The sequence below is a fragment of the Rhinatrema bivittatum genome, chromosome 2 (genome assembly GCF_901001135.1).
Source record: "Rhinatrema bivittatum chromosome 2, aRhiBiv1.1, whole genome shotgun sequence".
Taxonomy (NCBI): Eukaryota; Metazoa; Chordata; class Amphibia; order Gymnophiona; family Rhinatrematidae; genus Rhinatrema; species Rhinatrema bivittatum.
Window position 1 is genome coordinate 29,832,391 of NC_042616.1, and position 9,630 is coordinate 29,842,020.

Sequence of the window (9,630 nt, forward strand, 5' to 3'; positions counted from 1 at the left end):
TAAAAAAGACCAAGAAAAAAAAGGCGCGCTGGACTCCTAGGCAAGATTGCACAGCTCGCGCACCAGCATGTTCACCCCCAATCAACGCGTGTCCATCATAAATTGCTTGCGATAAAAACAGAACTCCAACGATTGGATGACAATCAGTTATTAGATCTAGCTAAACAAGAATACTACGAAGGAGGTGATAAATCAGGCAGCTTGTTAGCACGGCAGTTGAAAAAACGAACGGCTCAGGGCAAGTTTACTAAAATGAAAGATGCCAAGGGGGAGATGCATGTGAAAGTTGATGAAATTAGGAATTGCTTTACCGAATTTTATTCAGCTTTATAAGGTAAAGATCTAGCTATAAATGACCCCCGACATAGTTGAATTTGCAATCTGTGGAACTGCCCACCCTTTCCCTAGACCAAAAGGAAGTTTTAGATTCTCCCATTACCTCCATGGAAGCCTCACAAGTGATCAAAACACTTAAACCCGGTAAAGCCCCAGGCTTGGATGGGCTTTCGAGTGGCTGCTATCGCAAATTCTCCCACATGCTGGCTGAATCTCTCACTACTCTTTTTAATTATATTAGAAAAGGGGGGGTTCCTTTTCTCTACATTCAAATATTGCAGGGATTTCTGTCATCGCTCAACCGGGAAGAGACCCAACAGTTTGTGGCTCGTAGAGGCCCATATCTTTCATTAATCTAGATCTGAAGATTTTGGCAAAACTATTAGCTCAATGCCTCCACAGATTCTTACCAACCTTAGTCCACTTGGATCAGGTGGGATTCATCTCGCGACGAATGGCAGCGGATAATGTGCGAAAGATAATAAATGTAATTTGCTGGGTTAATAAGGAACATCTTCCCTCTGTACTGCTGTCCATCGACGCAGAAAAGGCATTCGAGCTTCTACACTGGTCTTTCTTATTCCAGACCTTACTTCTTGCAATGGTTGTGAAAATTATACGAGACTCCTAAAGCCTGGGTGAAAGTCAACGGTAGTTACGGGCAGGACTTTAACATTAGCAGAGGAACAAGGCAGGGTGGGCCCATTATCCCCCCCTATTATTTGCGCTGTTTTTGGAACCTTTTACCACACGAATCAGAAATACATCAGCCACTCGAGGGGTGAGATTAGGCCCATATCATTTTAAATTCTCCCTCTTTGCTGACGAGATTATATTGAGTCCGCACTCAATATTTCATAAAGTACCCATGTTTGTCTACTCAAGAGGCCAGAATATTAGACAACGAGTCATTCGAGCATCATATGCAGAATTAAGACCACCTGTCACCTCAGGCCAAACTCCCTGTGGGAAATGCTCCTTCTGTGCACAAGCACACCAAGGCACCAGTTGGTGCAATCCCACCACAGGATTTCAAGTCAAGCTCAATTGTGATGTCAACTGCAACACTGATTTTGTTATTTATGCCCTCCAGTGTCCCTGTCCAAAGGTTTACATCGGGCGGACTAAACGCAAGATCAGGATACGCCTCACTGAACATAAATGTAGGATCAACAATCATGATCTCAAGGCCCCAGCAGTCAAGCATTGCATCGACCATGGACATAATATTCAGTGATTTTAAATGGGCAATAATTGAGCATGTGCAAGCATCCTGGCGAGGAGGCGACAGAGTCAATTCGTTGAATCAAAAGGAAAATGCTTGAATACACCGTCTTAACACCCTGGAACCCTCTGGTTTAAATGACAAAATAGAATGGCTTTCCCTGATTTAAGATTTATCAATTCTTTGCGATATTCAGATTTCTGACGTCACGTAGTCGTCATCACTCATGACACGGAGGAATCCCCTTTAAATACGGCGCCGCTGACAGCGTCCTTCGCGCCCGCTAAAGGTATGACAGCTTCTTTACCGTCGAGTGCCGTTCTACAAGTTCGCAGTGAGTACCCCTGGCTCTACATAGCACGGACAAATAATTTCGGTGATCTCCTTTCCAAGCTAATAAGTTTTCTGTATTTTTTACAAAACTTTTGCAGTGCTTACGAGTGGCAGCATTGTCACCGCTCGAAATATCCCCGACAGGAATAACGGGGATTTTTTTTTTGCAAGTGCATTCAATCGCAGCTCACCATGCACCATTTACAGTCTTTTTGGACAAACTTTCACTGAAGAGCAGTTTTTCGCTGCATGTAGCAAGTATGTATCATTTTTCACTCTATGTATCCAATTGTTAAGTGGTTTTCAATAACTAAGGGGATTCTTTTTTCTCCGATAGTTTCTTGCACAGATTCATAGTCAGCTCAGTCATGTTATAGAGCAGCCTCGGCTGCCGGACACCCTGGCAGTTACAAGCCCGTGAAAGAAGGAGCTTTTTGCTCCGAAACATCTAGATGTCGGTCATATAATTTTCGCCAGAGTTCAATTACATCCATCTGAGTCCATCGGACAGCATAAGATAAGTGGCATATCGTGACACACGAAAATTCTTTTACCATTTCATGTGGAAAAGCAAGTGCAAGTAAATAAGTCAATGTCATTAACATTTGTAAACACTATTTGAGCGGCAAAAAAATCACCATTTGTAAACACCATCGGTGTGGCAAAAAATTACCAACAGTGATCAAGGTACCTAATGATTTTTAAAGCCTTAGAGTAATTGGCTTACAGACACGATAGCTACATTATTGCAGCTACGTATGAAGGTACATACGTGATCATACTCAGGATTCTCCTATATAGCACGTCCTATTATTGCAAGAAGAGTTAGAACATACCATATAGGGAATGTCAAGTTTCTTGCTTATACACAAATTAAGCACATTTTGGAACCTGTACGAAAATGAATATTATGCGAGAGAGCAGATCTTTGTTTGAAACGTCTATCATTCATGTTGACTCAGTGCGTTGGATAGTTTCCAAAATGTATAGTTTACTAAATGATCAGAGCTTTCAGACACCCTCTCATGCACTAAAGTGGGAACTTTGGATCCTAAAATGTGGAGGTCTGTGCATTCAGTAGCCACTAAATGCTCAATATCTGCACGAATGCAAGAGAATTGCTATAAAATAATATTCCGGTGGCACCAAACATCGGACCCTCTGACCGCAATGTACCCAAATCAGTCCCCTTTGTGCTGGCGTCAGTGTGGACAGAAAGGGACCTTTACACATATATGGTGACACTGTGCTAGAATTGAGCAATTTTGGCAAACTCTATTTAAATGGATAAGCAAACTTTTCACGGAGAGTTGCATCCCTTCCGCAGCTTCAGCTTTACTTGACATAGCCCGCTTAGGACTAAATAAACCACAACAAAAGCTCTGTCTGCGAGTGTTCGTTGCTGCTCGATCGCTAGTGGCCCAGACTTGGAACTCCAAACGGGTGCCTTCTCTCTCTAATGTCGTGGAAAAAATAACCCAATTATTGCCATCTAAGCCTCTCTCACTGCCGCTAAGTCTTCCTTCCAATCCATCTGGGACCCCTTTATACAGTCTTTTTCCTGATGGGTACAGATGCATTTCTTACATTATATAGGCCATGAAGTGTCTGTCTTTTGCTGTTTAATTTATGTGGTGTTTGTTATGAAATCAGAGGAACAGGAGGGTCATTTGTAATGCATATGTAATAAGGGGAATTTGTTTTATTGTTTTTTGTCCTTATCCCAAGACTTCGAAGCTCACTGATAGTATTACTGAATTCTAGATGTTGTATGCAAGTATGAACAATACGGGGGGTGGCTGGGAAGGGGTTTCTACTATGTTACGTGTATGTTTTCTCACTAGAGGACGATTTGTACTTGTTATTTCTGAAAAATAATAAAAGCTGTCGCACCCGTCGGTCGCAGACTGCTGCGCCCTCTGTTGCTCACTTTTTTCCTGCCTGATTCGGTTCCTTTCGGGAAGATGGCTGCCTCTGCTTCTCCAGGCCGACCCCTCCGGCGTCCATGGGCCGGCATGGGCGATTGCGTTCGCCATCTTTCCCCCGGAGTCCCCTAGGGCACGCGTGCACGCGCAGCCCCGTCCTTTACGTGCATCATGGCGGGAACCTCGGGGGCGTCCCCACCACATCACATCACAAGCTCTGGTATTTAATCTCCATTCCCGATACCGAATACGAGTTGGCAAGGAATCCTCCATGCTGATCTCTCTACAGTACCAGACGCTCCCGCTCTGTGTACTCTCGCTCCAGGACGACGTAGGTACCCGCTCCACGGGGGCCTTGCCTCGCTCCTCTACACCCTTCGGGGTCATCTACTACCAACAAGGACGCCTAAGGTACCTGCTCCTCGGGGGCCTTGCTTCGCTCCTATCTACCCTCGGGGGTTGCCTACCACCTATGAGGACGCCTAAGGTACCCGCTCCTCGGGGGCCTTATTTCATCCTGGACCTCCGCTCCTCGGGGGTTCTCTTCTACTACAACTGCCAGCATCAGAGTGAGTACTACTGCTCCTGTTCTGTCTCTGCATTCTCTCACCTCTCTCTCTCCATAGATCCTCGGCCTACCCTGCATCGCGGACCACTACTGGATCTACTCTCATTGGCCTTTCCATCGTGGCCTGGGTTCTCGGCCTACCCCTCTTCGCGGACCATTACCGGACCCATCTCCCTCTTGGGCTCTGGTGAAATTGTGAAGCTGCCTTCTCCACGCTGCAGCCCTCAGACGAAACATTGCCAACAGACATCACCTCTGCTGGCTGGGATCATTACCCGTTCCTCGGGTTACTATCTACGTTGCAGTATAATAAAAACTAACTTCTCTGTGTCCATCTCTGCTCGGGAGCTAGCCTATCGCTGCAAGTCCCCGCAGGGCTCCGCCCTGTGGGAGGTTCCATCTCTTGCAGCGACCAAGGGCCCACGCTTCAACGTCCAAAGCTTTCATTATAAAAAACAGTGTTTTCTGGTTTCTCTGTGAGAGGAGCTTTCCTCCTGCTCTGATCTGTTTCCTCCCCTCCTTACTCTTGCTTGTGTAGCTCCATGCCTGACAAAAAATAAAAAAAACATCAGTGAGAGGAAGAAGCAAACGGAGTTCCCCAGGTGCTGCCTTGCTATTATTTAGGGTAGGCACTGGCGGCAGCTTGGGCAGGGGGGGAAGAAGTGTGCGGGGGAGGCTCCCTGGAGGCATTTTTCATGGCACAAAGGGAAGCGATGGAAAGGCCTACCCGTGGCTTTAAGCGGTGCGAGGCCTGCAGGGTCCTTTGGGCCATGGAGGAAAAGGGCCTGGTCCGCTTCACGTGCGCTCGATCAGAGGAAACTCCCAGGCATTGCTCAACTAGGGGCTTAGTGCCTGCTTCATCAACCACATCGTTTTTTTGGCACGCGGTCAGAGACAGTGGCCATTTTAGATTCTCCACTCTGAGGGGCCTGACGCGCGGTCAGAGACAGCGGCCATTTTAAATTCTCCACTCTGAGGGGCCTGACGTGCGGTCAGAGACGGCGGCCATTTTAGATTCTCCTCTCCGAAGGGCCTGACGCGCGGTCAGAGACAGCGGCCGTTTTAGATTCTCCTCTCTGAGGGGCCTGACGCGCAGTCTGAGACAGCGGCCGTTTTAGATTCTCCTCTCTGAAGGGCCTGACGCGCTGTCAGAGACAGCGGCCGTTTTAGATTCTCCGCTCTGAGGGGCCTGACGCGCGGTCAGAGACAGCGGCCGTTTTAGATTCTCCTCTCTGAGGGGCCTGACGCGCTGTCAGAGACAGCGGCCGTTTTAGATTCTCCTCTCTGAGGGGCCTGACGCGTGGTCTGAGACAGCGGCCATTTTAGATTCTCCTCTCTGAGGGGCCTGACGCGCTGTCAGAGACAGCGGCTGTTTTAGATTCTCCACTCTATGGGGCCTGACGCGCTGTCAGAGACAGCGGCCGTTTTAGATTCTCCACTCTGCAGGTCTCTGACTCTGGGGCAGCGATAGGAGCAGGGGACGAACTGGAGATCCCTCTGGTTTTCGTCCCAGCAATCTCTCTGGGAGGGCCTTCACGAGATGATAACATAAGAAATTGCCATGCTGGGTCAGAACAAGGGTCCATCAAGCCCAGCATCCTGTTTCCAACAGAGGCCAAACCAGGCCACAAGAACCTGGCAAGCACCCAAACACTAAGAAGATCCTTTGCTACTGATGCAATTAATAGCAGTGGCTATTCCCTAAATAAACTTGATTAAGAGCAGGTAATGGACTTCTCCTCCAAGAACTTATCCAAACCTTGAGGGGGGATATAATTGAGGTCTACAAAATCATGAGAGGACTTGAACAGGTAATTACTCTTTCACATAATAGAAGGACTAGGGGGCACCTCATGAATTTAGCAAGTAGCACATTTAAAACTAATTGGAGAAAATTCTTTTTCACTCAATGCACAGTTTAGCTCTGGAAATTGTTGCCGAAGGATGTGGTTAGTATAGCTGGGTGTTATAATTAGTGAGGTTTTGGGTGGACCTTTGGACACTGTGGCAGCTGACCACGCTCACGGGGGGAAGTTCCGTGAGGAGCCACAGGTCATGCTCAGCTCAGGACACACAAACACAGAGACTGATCTTTTATTAGACATTGTGATGAAGCCACCAGAGGTGGCAGTAGTGAGCAGCAGAAGAAGCCCGGCTGGGCCGGTATCCCTCAAGCGCTGGAACAGCGACTCCTCCGGTAGCAGTGCTGTAGTGGAAAGAACTGAGAGTAATGAGTACAGTGGAATATGCACAAAGCCCCAATATGGAAAACCCCAGGAAAGGGAGAGTAGGCCCTCGAAGAGCGAGTACCTGATCCCTGAGAGCCTTGACGGTAATGTACTCACACAGCGGTTCCACATAGGAGATGGCACTAGGGCTGGAATGGAGGCAGGCCCTCGAGGAGCGAGTACCTGGTTCCAGGGAACAGCTCTGAGGTGAAGATGGTTGTACTCACTGGTGTTGAAGATAGCGAATCCTTCCGGGCAGAAGAGAAGGTAGGAGCAGGCAGTGAGTCAGAGAACATGGGCCCTTGAGGAGAGAGTACCGGTTTCCTGATAGAGACCTGAAAAGCCAGTGAGGCTCCCGAGGAGCGGGTACCCCGTTATCGTTAAGAGTCCAATGGAAGATTGGAGAGGCAGAGTAGCTGGGTACGGAGAGCGAATCCCATCCATAAGTATCACCCCTGCTAACTCAAAGGCTAGCAAACGATGTAGGCTTTAAATATCCGGGCAGCGTGACGTCATCACAGGGGGATGCCCCTGAGGTTCGCGCCAAGTAGGAAATAAGAGTGAGGGCCGCGCGGCGCGCTCGCCCTATGGTACAAACGGAGCATGGCAGGAGGCAGCGCCCAGGCCGGTCCGGGGACGCCGGAGAGGACGGCAGGCAGACGCCGCGGCAGCCAGGCATCCATCAACAGCAAGAGGAGGTGCCAGGAAAGAAAGGCGGAGTGAAGCCATCGGGAAGGGACGGTTGCAACAAAGAAAACAGAACCGCTGTACTGGAGGCAACTCAGTTGTGTGTGGGGCGGGTGGAGCCAGGGGGTGGACTGCAAGGCGGTAAGGTTCACCTACCCTCGTGCTGGCCCTGGCTGCACTGGCTCCAGCTGGGAAAGCCGGATTCCGTACGGAGCTGTGTGGCTTTGGGTCAAAGGCTCTCCCTAGCCTCGGCTGCAGCAGTGATCTGTGTTAGAGATAGGAGAAAGCCCAGGGGGATAGGATGGCCAGAATAGAGTCCGGGACGGCCTTTCTAGCAGACACAGTGTGGGATCTCATTCGAACCTCAGCCAAACAGATGGCATCGGTGGTGGTGGTGGTGGCCAGGAGGCTTTTGTGGCTCAGACGTTGGGCGGCGGATGCATCCTTGAAGGCGAGGCGGAGCGTCCTGCCCTTCAAAGGGCGTCTCCTCTTTGGGGAAGATTTAGAAGCACTAGTGAAGAGCCTGATAGATTCAAAGCCACAGAGACTCCCCAAGGATAGGCCCAAAGGTCCCTTAAGGCCCTTTAAAGAAAAGACCAAGGAATTTAGAGGGTTTATACAAGTGAGAGTCCCGGGTAGTCAGGGAGTTAGGCCCCGGCTGAGACAGACCTTTCGAGCGGCACAGGGCTGGGTTAGAGATAAAGCCTCCCCTCGAGCTCCAGGGGGGTCTAAGGGGGCTACGTGATGGTCGGGGGGCCCACCCCTCTCCTCCTCCAGTGGTCCGAGTCACCAGGGACAGGTGGGTACTGGAGTAATGCGTCTAGGGCACTCCCCGGAGTTGGCTATCACAGTCCAGGGATGATCCATGGTGCAGAGCATGGGATTGCTTACTCCTGACTCCTACCAGAGTACTAACATTAGAAGAGAGTCTATGGAAGGTTTTAGGAACATAGGCCCTCGTGGAGCGAGTACCGGTTCCTATCTGCAATATGAAGTAGTAATGTACCAGATATAGCTATACAATAGCTTCTGAGATAGAAGAGAGTCTGTGAAGGGTTTTAGGAACATGGGCCCTCATGGAGTGAGTACCGGTTCCTATCTGCAATAATAACTCACGATCTCCGTACCTGCGATAACGTCTTAGACTGAAGGGATCTTCATAGATTAGGAACATAGGACCTCGTGTAGCGATTACCGATTCCTTTCTGTAATAGAACTCACAGTGTTCACATCTGCGATCGCTTCCAGGCAGTGAGGAGTCTTCTGAGCATTCAGGGTCGTAGGCCCTCGAGGAGCGAGTACCGGATGCCGTCTTAGCAGTCTGAAATCAAGAAGCAAGAGCGGGGCCCCGAGGAGTAGGTACCCCTTGGTAAGTTTGTGGAGGCAGAGCAGCAGAGAAGTATACCCCCTTGCTAACTCGATTTGTAGTAGCAAACAGAGACCTTTTAAGTTGGAAGCGGATGACGTCATTACGGGGGGGGGGGGACGCCCCCGAGGTTCGCGCCCTTGCCAGTATGTCTCTGGAGTGCACGCGTGCGCGCGCCCTTAGTCATCAGGAACATGGCGGATCCGCAGCGTCAGGCCAGCCCGGGGATTCCAGGAAGACAGGGCGAGGAGAAGCCGCGGCAGCATCTGTCCGTCAGACCCGAAGGGAGTCGCCACAAAAGCAGAGAGGGTGGAGCGAGGGCGAGAACAGGCACAAACGCAACAGTGCCATCACCATTAGACACCGGGGAGTTAAAATCTAATTAAAGAAAGTCCATTGGGGCATAATAACTGACCAAGTCCAGTATCTGAGTTGATAAGATCTGTCCAGGCGACCGGGTCAGAAATATTCTGGAAGAATAAAAATTGGAGTCTATAATCGATCTGGGCAAAGGTACCTTCCCCCAAGAACCTACCCATTTGGGGATATGTGTGAACGGAAAGAGACAGCCATGGTTTTGGACTTTTGTTTTCTGTGGTGCACCACCCAAGGTTGTTCCTTGGCGGATTGTGTTTTGCAGCCACCAGTTTCAGTAAAATCTTTTATTTTGAACAGAACTGGAGTGAACAGTAATGCTTTGGAGTGACTGACGGCGGGCAGAAACCCAAAAGCAGAAAAAGATCCTAACGAAAGCAGCTCCCTGCTGCATTCACGTTTCTGAAATCTCCGTCCGGATGAAAAAGTCGCCAAATCTCGTGAGAAAATCTCTAGATTAGCCGCACTGGTTCCGTCTGCCCTCAGAGTAAAGCCCCGCCCCCCTGTGACGTCATCACCCTGGGCCCTGAGTGTAAAACACCTCCTCCGCTGTGATGTCATCAGTATGTGCCCGCAGGGTACATTTC

The 9,630-nt window shown here is 49.5% G+C and overlaps 1 long non-coding RNA gene across 1 annotated transcript in view; it reads right to left on the minus strand.

Moving 5' to 3' along the window:
* The window catches only part of LOC115085891, a 318,986-nt gene that overhangs the window by 261,198 nt on the left and 48,158 nt on the right, over positions 1-9,630 (minus strand). The gene's annotated exons all lie outside the window — the stretch shown is intronic.